This window comes from Anabrus simplex, chromosome 2 (genome assembly GCF_040414725.1).
Source record: "Anabrus simplex isolate iqAnaSimp1 chromosome 2, ASM4041472v1, whole genome shotgun sequence".
Classification (NCBI taxonomy): Eukaryota; Metazoa; Arthropoda; class Insecta; order Orthoptera; family Tettigoniidae; genus Anabrus; species Anabrus simplex.
Genome location: NC_090266.1, coordinates 1097458953 through 1097478931, shown reverse-complemented (window position 1 = coordinate 1097478931; position 19979 = coordinate 1097458953). Strand labels below are relative to the sequence as shown.

The 19979-nt window shown below is 40.4% G+C and overlaps 1 long non-coding RNA gene across 1 annotated transcript in view; it reads left to right on the top strand.

Moving 5' to 3' along the window:
- Positions 1 to 19979, top strand: part of LOC136863307 (uncharacterized) — a 43533-nt gene that overhangs the window by 10341 nt on the left and 13213 nt on the right. Inside the window, exon 2 of the long non-coding RNA XR_010859195.2 lies at positions 2758 to 2887. This is a non-coding gene — a long non-coding RNA (uncharacterized lncRNA). The remainder of the gene's footprint in view (positions 1 to 2757; positions 2888 to 19979) is intronic.

Here is a 19979-nt window from a genome sequence, read left to right as displayed (position 1 = left end):
AAAGAATTAACATACTGATGGCTGAGACCATAGTCAAATGTTAAGATATGACTTAATTAAAACTAAATTGTACAAAATGACAATGATGGATAATGCTCCAAGTTAAAATATTTTATAAGACTTAATGAAGAAAATACATTCCAGCGCAATGAAGTTTTGGCATAATATTTAATCATATACTACGTTCTTGTGTTAGTTCTTATTTCGTAGGAATTAATATAAGTTCCAGTGTTTTTAGCTTGCAACTTGTAGATATAGAATTTTTTTTTTTTTTGGTCACATTTCTAGGTAAAAACTATTATTGAACTTTAAAATTAGTGACAACTTGGTGAATTTGTTATGGTGTCTTTGGGCCATCTTCTTGTGTGTACTATTCCTATGTTGTTGGTGTGCCTTGCAGTTGTTATGACATTCTGACGTTAGCTTGTTGGTTGAAAAGGGGAGTCAGGCTGTGGTGCAAGTTGTAATATCACGCTGTCAGATGTATGTAAGCTCTGTAAAATGGAGAAGTTTAAAGTTAACGAAAATGAAACTGCATGTCCCTAACTGCACGACCAACTCACCTGGTGCTCCAGTCTTAAATTCACAACCAAAATCCAAAATGAATCAGGGTACCTCTAGTAACTTCGTATATACCTGGGAAAGGCTGAAGAAATATTTTATAGCTTTTCGTTCATTAATGTGCCATTATTGGAATTTGTGCACACAGATATTAAGACTGCATTTCTTCTGCAAACGCCGATGAATAATTGTATAGACAGTTGATAGAACCACAGTGACTATCGTTGTACAGTAGAGGTCAGAAACAGAGTATGAGTTCAGTGTATCGGGTTGTCTACACCTGAAGCTGAAGCATTGCTGTTAATCCAGGAGCAAGCCTGGTTACCTCTTGTAAGTTTAATGGGGTGTTGGGGCCATAAGTTTATGCTGTAGTTGCACAAGTGTGACGAGTCTGATGTAGATGGCACTGGTATTCCTCACTGCTGTTGTACTCGATAGGCATGACCAGTGTGCAGCAGCGCAACCATGCTTTCAGTTGTGGCTTAGTTTGGAAGGTCAGTGCGTATTGCAGTGCCTTGTGCCATGCTTAAAATTTAATGACACGGTAGACCATCATGGTCAGGATAAAGCTTAGACCTTGGATGGTTCGACATGCAAATTATGCGATAATGTATATTCTGTTTCAGATATGGGTCAGATGAAAAAAAGTGACACGTGGAAAACCTTTGATGCCGTAATCCATGCTTCGGATGGAAAGCTTTCAAAATTAGTGCATTTTATGGTAAATATCTTGACAATCCCAGATCCCGTCACATTCAACACTCAAAACCCTTTCATGAAACAGGTGGCATTAATTACCTACCTATAGTCATCATCTTACGTCTCTATTTCTAGACCTGAACATTGGGATGAATACCTAATAAGACTTGCCAGGAATCAAACCAAAACGTCCCTCATTGTATTCAAGTGTACTGACCACAATAATACGACAACTTTCTTTAATGTATTAAACAGTATTGGCAAAATTTGCAATGCACAAGAAGCTATAGAAAACAACTGCACTTATTTAAAATAGAGTAGAAGTCTGTTATAGCGAGAATTCATAACGGCAAAAAATGTACTCGCTGTAGCAGATTGTCGTTATATCCAATTTTTCATAAAAGTCTGGGGGGGGGGGGGGGGGGGCACACACATTAAAATCGAAATGAAACGGCAATAATTTTGTTCAAAACTTGTATTTTTGCAGATTTCCATACTATGGCTTACTTGTTAGTATTTTTTTCTAATTCCGAGACAGCACGAACGCGTATGTTCAATTTCATTCTGAAAAATTGTAGTAGTATCACTCCAGTGGCTTCCGTGGCAAACGTTTTCATTTTCGTATTCAAACAGCATTGAAAATGAAAATCCACAGCCTGTTTCCAGTCATTCAACCAGTCAGGAATGATATAGATGTTGATTCCCATAGGGAATCTGAAATATTTGTCCCAAATGAGTAAATTTATAATACCAATATAAATGGTCCGTTATTGGACATTATAAATTTTCCAGCTAACTCATTCCTGGTTGCCAGCGTTTTGCCCCCGTGTGCTAGGTTGTGCTCGTCAGCTGGTACCTAGCACACCTACCAAGACGCATGGCTAGTGCATACTGTGGAGGCCACTGCGCAGGCTACTTGAAGCCACTGGCAGTGCCAATGCACTATGAGAGACTTTGTCTCACTACCGAAAATTGATGCCTGCTTGGCCATCAGATCATATCAGATCAGATCATATAATGTCCAATAACGGACCATTTATACAGGTCAGGAATGGAATTAATGAAGTCCCCATCTAGCGGCAAGGATAGAAATTGTGCCGGCTGCCGAAGCCTGTCGCACTCCTCTGGGGCAATGATTAATGAATGGCAAATGAAATGATACTGGAGTGTTGCTGGAATGAAAGACGACGGGGAAAACTGGTGTACCCGGAGAAAAACCTGTCCCGCCTCCGATTTGTCCAGCACAAATCTCACATGGAGGGACCGGGATTTGAACCACGGAACCCAGCTGTGAGAGTCCGACGTGCTGCCGCCTGAGCCACAGAGGCTTACCAATGTACAGACAAAACTCTTATTTTTATATACAGTACAGTATATAGTTTTTTAATGCATAACAAAATTATATAATAACTCTATAATTGTGTCTTGTGTCTTAAAAGGTTGCTCTTCATAGGTTGGTTGTTGTCTATCTGACAGATATATATTCTTCTCTCACAGCTTTTCCGACTACTTCTGGTATAATTGAAGTATGCTGCCACGAATCTGTTTTATTACCAGTTGGCCGTCTCTCATGAAGTCAGCATCCAAGAACATGCTCACACAACTACTAAATATGTTGTCTGTTAAGGTAAGTGTCTTATATATTAGCCAGGAATTGTTGTAAACATATGATGATGATGATGATGATGATGGTGGTGGTGGTATTTGGACATCTTTGATGTCTTGAGATGAGGGAACAAGGAATTAGCAAGCTAGTTATACATGCCAATTGCTGTTGTTCTCATAGTCTCAAGACCTCCAGATTTACATGGTATCTAAATCATGGAGACGTAACTTCATTTAAAAAGTCCAATATTTATATATTGGCTGGGATTTGATCCGTGGCCACTTTGGTTAGAAGGTTATGGCAATATCATTCAGCTGTCTTTCTCTCTCAAAGACTTTCCTAGTCTATAACATACCATACCTTTGTGATATTTGGTGATGTGGATTTCATGAATATTGCTGTGCATTTCACACCATCCTTGACTGGATTGTTCACTTAATAACTGAAGGCTAATGGAAAATGGAAAACTGACATGCTTACTGTAGTTTAGATTCAGTTGTGCTTCATTCCAACACTGAAGTTACATTTATATAATGTAAAATTTATTATCTCATCATAGCATCATTATTTTTGGAATAACATAAGATTGGGATAAAGAGGCATGGGCAATCTCTTTGATTTGCAGGCAGATTACAGATCTTTTTTCTTTAGAATGTAACTGATCCATGGACCAGATTGGTGTTACTTAGTAGCTCCCTAACTAATAGTAATCATTATGAGAATAGCTGAAGTGGGTGATTGATGTCCAGCAGACATGCATGAAAACAAACTGAAATAGCTTCTGTGATCATTTAGCTGCTGCTGTAAAAGAGGAAATGAGTCTGTCCAAATACCTCTCCAGTCATCAGCAGAGCACCAGTATAGTATCACACTGTCCAACATGTCTTAGGTAATTCAAGTCTAATCAGTAATGATATAAAATCAAGATAGTCCTCTCCTCTGAAAACATAGTCCATTCCCTGCATAAGAAATATTATGCCCAACTTTGACTTGTTTCTAATTCTTTGCCCTTTCGGTGGGTTGGGTATCTTGGATGATAGAGCACTAGCCTTCCGAGCCTAAGATAGCAGTTTGACGATACTCATATAAACTGGCCTTATGTCAGTAAATTTACCTGCACGTATAAAACTCATTTGGGACAAAATTCTGACATCTCGGCATCTCCGAAAACCCTAAGAATAGTTATTTAGTGAGACTTAAAATCAGTAACATTATTCAAAAGACAGAAGTCCATTATAGCGAGAATTCTTAATGCTGAAAAATTTACTCGTTATAACGGATTGTTGATATATCCGATTTGTTTTGGAAGTCGGGAAAAATCCCATACACATTAAAATCTGTATGAAACGACAGTCAGTTTGTTCAAAACTTGTGTTTTCGTGGGTGATATCCATACTACGGCTTACTCGTTTGTTATTTTTCAAAATCCGATACTATGTGAAAGTGTATGTTTTAAGTTCATTCTGAAAAAAATATAGTATCTCTCGAGAGGCCTCTTTGGCAAACATTCCAGTTTTCTTCTTCAAACAATGTTACCTCACCTAACCGTATATGTATCATGAAAACATATTTCAAGCGCACATAGAGAAATGATGACCTCTTCACTACAAATTTACATGGGAACAGCTTTTCCGAAAATTAACTAGACACGAGAAAATATAAATTATCCTCTGAAATCAGTGATGTACTCTGCCATATCTTGAGGTGATCGTTTACTTAGCCTTTATTTCTAACGAGTTTACAACTGCTATCGACCACGTTATTTACGTGCTCCTTACGAAACATGTTCTCCTTTTTCATTTCTAATTTTCTTTACGGGAACTGCAGTTGCCTGCAGTTGACAGGTGTTATTAATCAACTCAACGTCGCCTTTGAATGTCGATGTGACAGCTTGCAAGTGCAGATAGCAAGAAAACGATACCAAAGGTCGCATTTTGTGGCAAACGCTTCAGTTTTCTTATTCAGACAGCGTCGCCTATTCTAACTTAACCATGTATGTACCATGAAAACATATATCAAGCACCAGTAGAATGGTGATAACCTTCTCACTATAAATTTAGATGGGAATAGCCTTACTGAAATTTAACCAGACGCAAGGAAATACATTCTAATCTCAGAAATCAGTGATGCGCTCTGCCATATCTTGAGGTTTATCGTATTCTTACTTAATTTCAGTGTAGATTATTAAAATTAAACAATCGTTCACTGAGCCTTTATTTCTAACGAGTTAACAACTGCTATCGACCATGTTATTTACATATTTATTACAAAAACATGTTTCCTCTTTCATTTCTGATTTTGTTAATGGAATAGCAGTTGACAGGTATTGCTAATCGACTTCAACATCGCCTTCCAATGTCAACGAGAGAGCTCTCAAGTGCACATAGCGAGAAAATGATACTGTATGGAAGATGATCAATCGCATTTTGTGGCAAACGTTTCAGTTTTCTTGTTCAAACAGCATCACCTAACCTAACTTAACCATACTACAAGTATCATGAAAACGTATTTCAAGCGCCATTAGAGAAATGACAACCTCCTCGCTATAAATTTACATGATAATAGCCTTTCCGAAATTTAATCAGACGTGAGAAAATATAAAACTAACCTCGGAAATCAATGCTGCAATGTGCCATATCTTGAGGTGTATCCCATTCTTACTTAATTGCAGTTTTTTTGCCTTAAAATTAAGCCATCATTTACTTCAGCCTTTATTTTTAGCGAGTTAACAATGCTATCGGACATGTTATTTACGCATTTATTACAAAAACATGTTCTTCTCTTCTATTTCCATTTTTCGTTATGGAACAGCAGTGGACGGGTATTACTAATCGACTTCGACATCGCCATTGAATGACGATGAGAGAGCTCACTAGTGGACATAGCGAGGAAACAATACCGAAGTTGATCATCACATGCAATATAATCGCTGGGTGCATAATTACCGGTAACGGAAAAAATCGTGCACGCTTAATCACTCGTAATAACGGATTTATCAATGATAGGGCTCTCGCTGTAACCGAAATATTATACACAGTTTAATATAGGCATTTCGAAGGGACAGTCAAAAACTGTTGTTATAACGGGGTTCTCATTATATGCCATACTCACTATAGCGGACTTCTACTGTACTTGTACTTTAGCTCATTGTGGTGCAGTGTGCTTTGAAATACAATCAATATGTTTTAAAATGTTGTCTCTGTTTCTTGTTTCTGCCACCCACTTTAATATTTTCTTTATCAACACACTCATAGTTTCTTTAATGTTGAATCATACATCATATTTACAAGACACACTATTTTCTTACAAAATTTGATAGCACGCAGGTTAAAGGATGCTGTAAACTCAATTGTTTACACTCTTTAAACACACTCTAAACACACTGAAACTAACACAACTTGTTGTGTAGTCACTTTTATAAAACTGCTAACAAAGACCTCAAATTCTTTTGTGTTTTTATTTATACCTATTTACGTGATAGAAAGGGAATAAAAGAAGTGTAGTAAAGCCCGCCTGATGACCATGATTAATAAGGTGTCAAGTCTACATGGTCTGACTCTATGGTTGGTTTGGTCCCATTGGTGGGGGAAAAAATGTCACCATCAGATTGTTGGCCAGCTGGGGAGGAGAGGTAGTGGTATACAATTCCTAATCACTAAATTGCATGCCAAAGACCTGGCCCTTTTGTACTTATATTTCTTCTCTGTATAGTACTTTTCAAAGCAAATTATAGGATTAAGTCCAGGTTTCTATGTAGAGGTGTTTGCAAAAATACAGAGTTTCTATTCTCCTTCCTCTTTATGCCTGTTTCTGCACACTGTTCAATCTTTAGAATTTCCCTTGGGGTTAGACTATGTCAAGTGAGATGCCTAATTCAGTCGTTCTTCTTCATTGTTGGTTGATGCCGTCCTCTCTTGTAGACATTTCCATTATGGACGTCACCAACCAATGCTCATGTGAGTTGTTTCCTGTACTGCCTTTGTCTCAGTGGCTTCTGCAGTTGTGATTTCCTCTCCATGTTGAGTAGCAAGAAGCTGGTTTACCACACAGACATCCAGCAACCAGAAAAAATTTTTATACCACCTTTTGTAAGCTTTCCTTCCAAAATTATATGTTGGCATACAGGAGTCAAAGATGTCCACTCCTCCTGTATGCTCAGTATAAACCATTTCAGGCTTCAAAATAGGATCAACATATTTCCTACTTTTGGGTGTGTATTTCTTCACATTGTTCTTGTACCATTTACTCAACAGGGACAAAATCCTCTTGTCCTTCCATGAAAGAGCAACTATTTTATCTTCATTCCTAAATGCCACACCTTCATGCTTCTTCGTCTTCATAGCCATTGTCTTCATGTGATTTGCCAATCTTTTCCTGTTGGTGTTTACTGTTCTCATTATGTGAAACCCTAATTTCAACTGGTATAGAATCTCATAGTTGTGGAAGCTAGCAGTACCATTGATATTCTGAAGCATTTGTTGACATAGGCTAAGTGAAGAACAATTCTTGTTTTGAATGGTGGATTTGCATGTGTTAGTGCATTTGTTGTGGGAGAACCATAGTATGTCTTCAAGTCTGTAGTTATAAATATGTGCAACCCCACATGGTGGGTTTTTAGGGATTGTAATAAAACTTGAAAATAATGCATTTTTTGAAACCCACTGTGCTTTCATGTATAGAAAAATTATGCCCTGGAATAAAATACTTTCTAAGCTTCACTTCCACTTTTGTACAGAGCACATGTGAAGCATCCAAAAATAGGTTAGAAAACAGTCCCTGGAAAACACGTCTTTGAAAAATGAGCATTTGTTTCAGTGTTCTCCCCAGAATTTTCGTCAGCTGGGTGGCAGGAAGGAGTAGCCGGGTGGGGAATACTATATAAGAATGAATATGATAACATTTCAATTTATTCCCCTCAGGGCATTAATGGTAATATAAGACAGGTAAACATTAAATGCAAAAATGAACTCTTTTAGAGTTTTCATGAACAAGACATAACAGAGTAATTTGAACTTCTAGTGTTCTACTAACCAAAAACCGAACCCCACGGCACTTAACGCCCTTGAAAGGGCTCTGGCCTGCCCAGCGACCGCTGCAAAGCCCGAAGGCCTGCAGATTACGAGGGACCATGTGGTCAGCACGACACATCCTCTCGGCCATTATTCTGGGCTTTCAAGACCAGGTCCGCCATCTCACTGTCAGATACCTCCTCAATTCTAATCATGTAGGCTGAGTGGACCTCGAACCAGCCCTCAGGTCGAGAGAAAAATCCCTGACCTGGCCGGGAATCGAACCCGGGGCCTCCGGGCGAGAGGCAGGCACGTTACCCCTACACCATGGGGCCGGCTCTTGTGTTCTACTGCTCGTTCATAATCATGTACCATTCGATTTCTGTGGAGTGCCATACGGGTTTGTGACTCCCGAGGAATCGAGTGCTGGCATGCGATTCTACGCTAATCCAGACACCGCTCGCGCACGATACTATGTGATAGTCAAGCTAAGTATTTAAACTTTTATATAATTGATGCAATTATGCTGCCAATAATTATCATTTAAATAAACAGTTTTAGAGTATTTATATTTTAATTTGGAGCATCCAGTAACTAAAATATGTATTAATATTATGTAATTAGCTCATATCTAGGTTATGTTATCTGGGCGGTCTGTAAGAACGACAGGGCAGTGAACCCATTAAAAAGGTCCTAGGGAGAACGCTGTGCTTATACAATCTTCATAACTGGTTTAAGATTCATGCCCATGTTGAGTATCACATGGTAGCATTCTAGGATGGGGCATGTGTATGTATGTTGGGTATTCAGCCCGAAGGCTGGTTGCATCCTCAACAGGTTCACCATTAGCTGTCATAGATGGCCTAGGTATCACTGAAGAGGCGTACTAGGGAAATGAGGAGTGCGGTAGTTTCCCGTTGCTTTCCTCACCAAGCCAGAAGTTGCTATTGCACATCAGTCTGCCAAGCCCACTGAAATGCCTGCACCAACCGACCCTATGAGCGACATTTTCACACCATTCATAGCAGGGACTGGCTGCATAAGAAAGTGCATTACTAGCATCACTCATACCTCAGCCACTTTCATATTGTCAAAGCCAAGGAAGAGACTGAGACAGGTCAATGAAAGGTAACAATTTTATTCTAGCCCATACCAGAAGACATAGCGCACTGTAAACACTACATCTTGCCACATGGGATGTAAAATATTACTTGGTGAGATGAAATGTATAAATGTTACCTAAAAATACGAGGCGTGTTTTTTAAGTAAGGTCCATTTGAAAATAAGTACACAACGAAAGGTTATTTCAAAACGTACATACATACATTATCATTATAGACTGTTATGCCTTTCAGCGTTCAGTCTGCAAGCCTCTGAGAATTTAGTAAACGTCGTCACAATCCTTGATTTGCAACTAGTGTTGTGGCCTCATTTAGTTCTATACCTCTTATCTTTAAATCGTTAGAAACCGAGTCTAACCATCGTCGTCTTGGTCTCTCTCTACTTCTCTTACCCTCCATAGCAGAGTCCATTATTCTCCTAGGTAACCTATCCTCCTCCATTCGTCTCACATGACCCCACCACCAAAGCCGGTTTATGCGTACAGCTTCATCGATCGAGTTCATTTCTAAATTAGCCTTTATCTCCTCATTCCGAGTACCCTCCTGCCATTGTTCCCACCTGTTTGTACCAGCAATCATTCTCGCTACTTTCATGTCTGTTACTTCTAACTTATTCATAAGATATCCTGAGTCCACCCAGCTTTCGCTCCCCGTAAAGCAAAGTTGGTCTGAAAACAGACCGATGTAAAGATAGTTTCGTCTGGGAGCTGACTTCCTTCTTACAGAATACTGCTGATCGCAACTGCGAGCTCACTGCATTAGCTTTACTACACCTTGATTCAATCTCACTTACTATATTACTATCCTGGGTAAACACACAACCTAAATACTTGAAATTATCGACCTGTTCTAGCTCTGTATCACCAATCTGACATTCTATTCTGTTGAATTTCTTACCTACTGACATCAATTTAGTCTTCGAGAGGCTAATTTTCATACCATACTCATTGCACCTATTTAAGTTCCAAGATATTAGACTGCATGCTTTCGGCACAGTCTGCCATTAAGACCAAGTCGTCATCATAGGCCAAACTGCTTACTACATTTCCACCTAACTGAATCCCTCCCTGCCATTTATACCTTTCAGCAGATGATCCATGTAAACTATGAACATCAAAGGTGAAAGATTACAGCCTTGTCTAACTCCTGTAAATACCCTGAACCAAGAACTCATTCTACCATCAATTCTCACTGAACCCCAATTGTCAACATAAATGCCTTTGATTGCTTTTACTAATCTACCTCTAATTCCATACTCCCCCAGTATGGCGAACATCTATTCCCTCGGTACCCTGTCATATGCTTTCTCTAGATCTACGAAACATAAACACAACTGCCTATTCCTCTTGTAGCATTTTTCAATTACCTGGCGCATACTGAAAATCTGATCCTGACAGCCTCTCTGTGGTCTGAAACCACACTGGTTTTCATCCAACTTCCTCTCAATGACTGATCGCACCCTCCCTTCCAGGATGCCAGTGAATACTTTGCCTGGTATACTAATCAATGAGATACCTCGATAGTTGTTGCAATCCTTCCTGTTCCCTTACTTATAGATAGGTGCAATTACTGCTTTTGTCAAATCTGAAGGTACCTTACCAACACTCCACGCTAATTTTACTACTCTATGAAGCCATTTCATCCCTGCCTTCCCACTGCACTTCACCATTTCAGGTCTAGTTTCATCTATTCCTGCTGCCTTATGACAACGGAGTTTATTTACTATCCTTTCCACTTCCTCAAGCATAATTTCACCAACATCCTTTTCCTCCTCCCCATGAGCTTGGCTGTTTGCAACACCACCATGATGATTTCCTTTTACATTGAGAAGATGTTCAAAATATTCCCTCCACCTCTCCAGTGATTCCCTGGGATCTATTATGAGTTCACCTGAATTACTCAAAACACTGTTCATTTCCTTTTTCCCTCCCTTCCTTAGATTCTTTATTACTGTCCAGAAAGGTTTCCCTGCTGCTTGACCTAGCCTTTCCAGGTTATTACCAAAATCTTCCCATGACTTCTTTTTGGATTCAACAACTATTTGTTTCGCTCTGTTTCTTTCATCTATGTACCAATCCCTGTCTGCCTTGGCCCTTGTTTGGAGCCATTTCTGATAAGCCTTCTTTTTACGTTTACAGGCTGCTCTCACTTCATCATTCCACCAAGATGTTCGCCTTTTCCCATCTTTACACACAGTTGTTCTTAGGCATTCCCTTGCTGTTTCTATTACAGCATCCCTGTATGCCACCCATTCACTTTCTATATCCTGAACCTGCTTACTGTCTACTGTTCGAAACTTCTCACTAATCATATCCATGTACTTCTGTCTAATTTCCTGGTCCTGGAGACTTTCTACCCTTATTCGTTTGCAGACAGATTTCACTTTCTCTACCCTAGGCCTAGAGATACTTAGTTCACTACAGATCAGATAGTGGTCTGTATCATCGAAAAATCCGCGAAAAACTCGTACATTCCTAACAGATTTCCTGAATTCAAAGTCTGTTAAGATATAGTCTATTATGGATCTGGTACTCCTAGCCTCCCATGTGTAGCGGTGAATAGCCTCATGCTTGAAGAATGTACTCGTAACAGCTAAACCCATACTAGCACAGAAGTCCAGCAAACGCTTCCCATTCCCATTAGCTTCCATATCTTCCCCACATTTACCAATCACCCTTTCGTATCCTTCAGTTCTATTCCCAACTCTCGCATTGAAATCGCCCATTAGCACTATTCTATCCTTGCTGTTGACCCTGACCACGATGTCACTCAATGCTTCAAAAACTTGTCAACTTCATCCTCATCTGCACCCTCACATGGTGAATACACGGACACAGTTCTTGTCCTAATTCCTCCCACTGACAAATCTACCCACATCATTCGCTCATTTACGTGCCTAACAGAAACTATGTTGCGTGCAATGGTATTCCGATAAAGAGCCCTACCCCAGACTCTGCTGTCCTTCCCTTTCTAACACCCGTCAAGTACACTTTATAATCTCCTATCTCTTCCTCATTGTCTCCCCTTACCCGAATATCACTTACTCCTAGCACATCCAGATGCATCCTCTTTGCTGACTCAGCCAGTTCTACCTTCTTTCTTCCATAAGCCCCATTAATATTGACAGCTCCCCATCGAATTCCATATTGTTCGCCAAGTTGTTTCCAAGGAGTCCCTCGCCTGTCAAATGGGAGTGGGACTCCATTACTCACATAGGTCCGAGGCTTGCTTAAAGTGTTCTGAGCTCGGTAAATTCATGAAGCAGGATGCTGCCCTACTTGCACATAGTCCAAGTGAGGATCTCTCCTCTAACGGGTTATGGACCACCGGTGAATTGTATAGTCCTAGCTGCCTGAGCACAAGGAGGGCCACGACTCAGAATATGTCCGAGATGCCCACTCCCATTCCATAGCAACTGGTATCCCGACTCTCAGGACCACTTACTAGGCCACTCAGCCATTGCCCATGGTTCACGAACTAGGACGTGACTACAGTAACCCACAAACATGAACCATGTTATTTCAAAAAAGTAAATTTATTTTCAGAAAGTACATATTTCACTCTATTTTTCGACATAGTTGCCAAGTTTGTCCAAACACTTATCATACCTCATAACCAATTTTAAAATACCCTCTTCATAGAAACTTGCTGCCTGCTCCGATAACCAAGAGTTCACTGCCATTTTCACGTCGTCGTCATCATTGTAATGGTTGCCACTGAGGTGGTGTTTGAGGTGGAGGAACAGATGGTAATCGCTCGGCGCAAGATCAGGACTGTAGGGTGGGTGGTCTAAAACTTCCCAGCCAAAACTGTCCAAAAATCGCGGGTCTGACCTGCAGTGTGAGGTCTTGCATTGTCATGGAGAGGGACAATTCCCTTTGTCAGCATGCCGCATCTTTTGTTTTGAATCGCTCTGCGTAGCTTTCTCAGGGTTTGGCAGTATGCTTCTGCATTGATAGTGGTTCCTCATTGCATGAAGTCGACCAACAAAACACCATGCCTGTCCCAAAACACCGACGCCATGATTTTGCGCTGGGACAGAGTCTGTTTGGCCTTCACCTTTACAGGTGAGTATGTGTCTCCATTCCATGCTCTGTTGCTTCGATTTGGGCTGATATACGAAACCCATGTTTCGTCTCCAGTTACGATCTGACTCAAGAAGCCGTCTTCAACTGAAGCCACCAAATCGTCTGTAATCAAAGAAGGGCGACCGGAGCGGTCCTCATCATGGACGTTGTCATGGCCATCTTTGAATTGTACCCACTTACGCACTTTGCTTTCTCTCATAACAGTATCACCGTACACTTCGCAAATCTGTCGATGAATTTCTGCAACAGACAGGTTCCTTGTTGACAGAAACCATATCACTGACCGAACCTCACACGCAGCGGGCGAGTTGATAGTCAAACATTTTGAAAGCACAGAACAGAACCAGACAGGTTAGCTACAGAGCCGAAACTGAGCACAGTTGTTCCCGAGGCATGCCGGTACACGACGCACACGCTCGTTGTGATATGCGTGAACTACTGGTGTCTACAACAAAACGGACCTTACTTAAAAAAACGCTTCATACTTGTAGAGGATATGTGTGTACATCGCCAGTGCTAGAACCCCCTAACCCACTCCCAGAAGAAACTTACTTTTATAACCAAACACAGAGAAATCTTCCACCATTACCCATAAACATCCGCTGAACACTCACTACCATTGGCTGCATTTCATAAACATGATGCCACTCCCATAATTCAGGGCAGGTAGATGCAGTAGCCAACTTCAGGTCTCTAATGGATCTGAAGAGAACAGTCATGATCTCAAATGTGTCATGGGCACCAACAATGTGGGCCAATGGCTGACATGAAACAGAGTCCCCACTATGCGGGGACTCACTCCCTTCCTGCAGACGTGTGCAAACCAATAAAGGAAACAACAAACATACATTTCCTTCAGCAATTGTTAGCACCTAAGGAATCTCCCTATCGACACTCTCGTGAACTAACAACAAAGGAGGATCATCCTGTGCCGAGCTTTCAACTCTGCTCTCGCGTGCCCCTATCCTAGAATTGTGCTGTATCTCAACAAGAAAAGCCCTCATTTCTGCAAGTGTCACATCAGTCTAAGTAGCCTACATGCTCTTCTCTTTCAGGGGTGTGTACATTTTTTCTCTGCCATAGCGGTTAATCTCATCAACAGTTCGTTGTAATAATTCTTCTGTAAAAAAAAAATAGCTTGAAAAATTCCATGAGAGTAAATGGTTTCTTACCTATTGGAGGTGATAATCCACTAATCAAAAAGTGTGGTTTCTTTACAAAGCAGAGCAACAAACTCTCAGACCAGTTTCTGATTCACTGCCATTTGCATTGCCTTCATTCTTGCTTTCAATTACATCCACTTTGCTAGAACTGTCATTTTTACTCTTAAGATACATTGAAATCACTGTCCATAACAGATTAATTCATCATTGCTATTGTCAGTTTCATCTAAAAATCTTGCTATACCAGTGAACTAACACTACCCTGATAGCGCGCTGCCGTTTTCACAGCTTAAAAAACCCAAAACCAAACCCAATGGCGCAACAGCCCCAAAGGGCCATGGTCTACCAAGTGTCCGCTGCTCAGCACGACGAATCCTCTCAGCAGTTATTATTGGCTTACTAGACCGAGGCCGCCATCTCACCGTCAGATAGCTCCCTACTCGCATTCACGTAGGCTGAGTGGACCTTGAACCAGTCCTCAGATCCAGGTAAAAATCCCTGACCTGGCCAGGGAATCGAACCCAGGGCCTCCAGGTAAGAGGCAGGCGTGCTACCCTTACTCTGCGGGGCCAACATTTTCACAGCTGACTAAGGCTGATGACACACGGAGCGGTTTTTGCCAAGTCTGCCGCTGCCTGTGACTGATACACAGAGCAGTTTTTACAGACTGTAGCAAAACACATGAATGAGTGTGATGTTAGATGTGGCAAGACAAACTACAATTCTCAGACCACAATACAGAAAGAACGTGGCTGCCGTACCGGGCCAAAGCTGACAGTGAGGAGTAACCTAATAGTGTATGTATGTATGTCCCTTAGCCCCATTTCTTAATATGAGGTCTGGGAAGAGGTTAGATGAATTGATATGAATTTATATGGCATATTGTCATAGTTGGATGACCTTCCTGACATCAACCGCAGTTGAGGAGCTAATGAGCATGAAATGAATGATGGTGAATGGGATTGGGTAAGGAGGTGGAAGAAATTGATAGTGGTCTATGAATAGGAACTGTCCTGGCATTTGGCTGGAAGCGAAAATGGGAAACCACAGAAAACCATTCTTAGGGAAGTCAACGGCAGGTTTCAAACCCACACATCTCCCGAATGTTCGGCTCCATAGACGTAGTATGCTAATAATCAAATACAGGAATACTTACCATTGATGCAGTTGCCGCATAAATTCAGTTGAATGTATTTAATCTATGGCACTAGAGCGCCCACAAAGTCTTCAAAACGCTTGCTGCACTGCCAGCAAACAACAGGCCGAGTAGGCAAATCTGCCGCCTGTCAACAAGCTGCGCTGTGTCTATTACATCCCATCTGATACAATAGAACCACGCACCAACTTGGCGGCCGGCTCGGCAAAAACCCCCCCATGTGTCATCAGCCTTACGTAAATGACAACTCATTCTTTATTTACCTGTAAAACTTGCAAAACAAAGTTAAAATACATTTAGAAGGCTGTGACATTACTAGAAGTTCTATACAATAATCACAGATGGCAGCAGCACACACAATAGTTTTGCACGTGAATATCGTTACTGCGGAAACAGCTGGCAGGTATATCCCAACAGAACAGAAAATTATTATATCAGGAAAAGCCTGACAGTCGTCCGCTGATGGTTAATATATGATATTGATTAAATCGGTTAGAAGATAAAAACAAAGATGAAACTCGCAACAGTATGAGTCAAGACATGTGCCTATTGACACAGCATGGAAGAAAATGCAGTATGAGGGTACTAAATGGAGCATTCAAGGCTCTGATGCTGTTGACTGGAGGGAAGAAAGATTTTACCCCATATTTTAATTGTTTCATGCATAAATCTTTCATTTCCACCTGACTAGCTATTTTAAAAAAATTGTACTATAATTCAAAATGACCTTGTTTAATTTCTAGAATGCCCATTTAGCATGTAACAGGAATCCCTGTTTTATTTGGTTTCATAAGTTTTTACCAAAGGCAAATACCCATAGCTGACTTGAAGTAGACATTTTTAAAAATAATTATTTCAGTACTGTAGTGTACTATGTTACATATTGTACATAGCATTCAAATAAAACAAGCGTAAAGCTTTTAATGCAATATTCATCAAGGAGAAAAATAGTGGTTGCAGTGGCTTCATGTGGGTTGGAAAAAGATGCATTGCTTTTTGGTGGCTACATGTTTCCTTATCATTATTATTTATGCAGTGAAAGGCCTTGGCCTTGGCCTTGGCCTGCCCAGCGACTGCTGCTCAGCCCACAGGCCTGCAGATTACGAGGGGACGTATGGTCAGCATGACGCACCCTCTCGGCCGTTATTCTGGGCTTTCGAGACCAGGGCCGCCATCTCACCGTCAGATAGCTCCTCAGTTCTAATCACGTAGGCTGAGTGGACCTCGAACCAGCCTTCAGGTCGAGAGAAAAATGCCTGACCTGGCCGGGAATCGAACCCGGGGCCTCCGGGCGAGAGGCAGGCATGCTACCCCTACACCACAGGCCCGGCAGGAATTAAGTATGATTGTCTCTTATATCTCAAAATAAAATGTTTCCTCGTTCAACTAGTCAACACATGCAACATTATCTGCACAGTTTAATCCAGTAGTATGTAATAATAATAATAACTTCAACTTATCAGTATCAGTAGTACAGATCCACCTTCTAGGGTAGCCAAGAGTGTAAAATTAACCTACTTCTCTGGGCATACTCAATTCCATATTGTTAGATTTGGTTCACCCATTTTCACACCAGGCTGTACATTAATTAAGGCCACGGCCCCACTTCCTTTCCACTCCTAGGCCTTTCCTATCCCATTGTCACCATAAGACCTATGTGTCGGTGCGATGTAAAGCAAATTGTAAAAAAAAAAAAAAAAAAAAAAAAAAAAAAAAAAAAAAAAAAAAAAAAAAAAGGCCTTAATCATGGCTGAGCCAGGAATCGAACCCTTTCCAATTTGGTGGGAAACTGTTGTACTAACTATCTAAGAACCCATTAAATACAAATTATTTTGAACAAAAGTGAACTTCTGCCCATCACAATGGTGTTTGAAAATTTACTTCTAAACATCCAGTCAAAAGTTTCCAGATATGTCCAGTGTAAAATGTATTTGGACCGGTTTTACTGTGCTCTGTATAATACTATATTTGCAAAGTTTGACAATTTATTTCATCATCACTTGACGCTAACAAAATCATCTTTATACATAGTATGAATCTTTGTATTTCTAATAATGCGCTGTATCACTAAAACTTACCTTTTTAATGAATAAATGCAGAGAGCAAAGAATTTGTATTCATCCCATAACTCTATCAACTGTCCTCATCATCAGGCAAAATTTTCAAATGACACACTGCTCAGTAAAGAAATTTGGTCGCTTTATATAATTATATTCATACCTCTATGATGTGCATCCATAATGAAATGAAAACAGGCACGCAATTAAAACAAAACTTTTTCTTTGCAGCAATTAAGAATTGAAATTAAATGTGTTATTTGGACACTCAGTACACAATGTCATTGCACAACGTGTTATAAGCAATGTGGTTCCTGGTCATACACCAAAATGGCTATGTGGTAATTAAGGGTCTTAATAAGAAGTTTTGCCACCCTTCACTTGGATAACTGCTTCACAATGCCTCCTCATACTTTTTTCCTAAAAAAACTCATGCTTCTGACAAGGCGCCGTGCTGCACATTAAGTTGAGGCAGAAGAGCATCTTGAAGGGTTTGTAGTGGTGGCGGGGGAGTTAGGAGGTGGATTTCTGCTTGGATGCTTTATTCTAGTTTGTCCCAGACTTGTTCGATCAGTCGAGGTTTCAGGAGTGCCTCTCCATTCGTTGCACTTGGTACTCTTGCAGGAATCTCCGATCGATGTTGGCATCATGTGCTCTAGTATTATCTTGTATGGATAATGTGTTTACACCAAGTTGCCTCATGTAAAGAATCACATATGACATGCAGACCTTATCAGTGTACCGTCGAGAAGTTAATGATCAGGAGATCGTTGTTTTTTTTTTTTTTTTTTGTGTGTGTGTCAAGACTTGTGCCCGCCTACACCATAACAGATCCACCTCCATCATAAGCAATGGTAGATTGTACAGCTGTCATATGAAATCACTCTCCATGTCTTCTCCAGACTTGCTAACAATCATCTGAACAATTCATCCCAGAACAGCACAGAATGCCAGTGTCTTAGCTGCCAGTCCAGAAGACGTCTAGCAAACTGCAATCTCTTGCCACAATATCCTCTGTCCAGTGCAGATACTGCAATAGGACGTTGGGATCTTAAATTGGCCTCTGACTGTTGATCACTAACTCCATCTCCAGAAGTCTGTTGTAGGCCCATCTATAGTGTTCCTCCCCTGGGTTGTTTGCCTTTGGCAACCTATGCCAGGGCTCTAGGAAACACTTCCATTCTCCTGGAAATGTTTCCACATATATGATATTGCATTCTGATCAACCCCTTCTATTCTAGCAACGTACTTGTGCAAGTAACCAGCTGCTTCCCTCATTGCCTACCTCAGTCTGCACAATCAGCCATGACTTGTAAAGGCTACACTCCTCACAGACCAACTTTTGTACCCACTTTGAATTCAGGCACTCATACCTTTCAACTGATACGATGCCTTCCAAACATCCGGATGAGAGTATATCTCTTTGTTATGAAAACAGGGCATGTTATTGCCACAATAATCCAATCCCCATCCCACTATGCATATGTATAATGTAGTTAGCAACATCTAAAGACATGACCAGATTTCTTTTTTGAGCAGTTCATTTTCAATAAAGATTAAATAGTTCAGCTTGTAGCAAGTAATATTCAGTAGCAGTAACAAAATAGCCATTGTCATGGGCTTATATTTTAATTTCTTTTAAATTCATTTTCAAGGAATTTACCTTTTATAAGTACTACTGAGCATAATGTGATCCAATAAATGCAACAACTCAAAATAAACGTATTGGAATTGAGTGAAACGAGATAGCCTAACTCAGGGGAACACTTCATCAGTCGAATGAAATTGTGTTACTCTAATAACAGTGATAACTATCACAAGAATGGAGTTGCTATAATCGTTGACAAGCTTCTTGCTAGGATAATTGCTCTTCAGCTGCAGACACCAAAAGTAAAACTTAACATAATTCAAGTCTATGCCTCAACTGCTGATAAGAGTGAAGAAGAACTGCAACAGTTCTATAAAGAAATTGAACAAGCATTACATATTGCAAAATCCAGGGATATCACAATCATCCTGGGTGATTTTAATGCAAAACTGGGGAAAGGACATGAGGGTGACTTTGTAGGAGATTTTGGACATGAAATACAGAACGAAAGAGGAACTGTGGCACAGTTCTGTCAAGAAAATGAGCAAATAATTGTTCTAAATATTATTTTTTTTTTTTCCCTATTGGAATTCCATCAAGGCAGTGAAAATCTATCTTGGAGCAAATGTGTAATGAGATCACAGTCCACTAGTTCCAAGATTTGAAATAAAGCTTAAGAATATACTCCATAAACAATATAAGGAAAGGATACGTAGGTGCTTTGAAAAGTTCTCGGAATGTACTAGAATTAAGTATCTTACCTCGGTGGAACTGCTTTTATTTTTCAACATAGTCTCCCTGTAGACTAATGCATTTGGTCCAGCGATGTTCCAATGCCTTGATCCCATCTCGAAAATGAGATTCCTCCAGGCCTGCAAAATACCTCTCCAATTCGGCTGTCAGTTCTTCCCTTGTAGGAAATCTCCGTCCA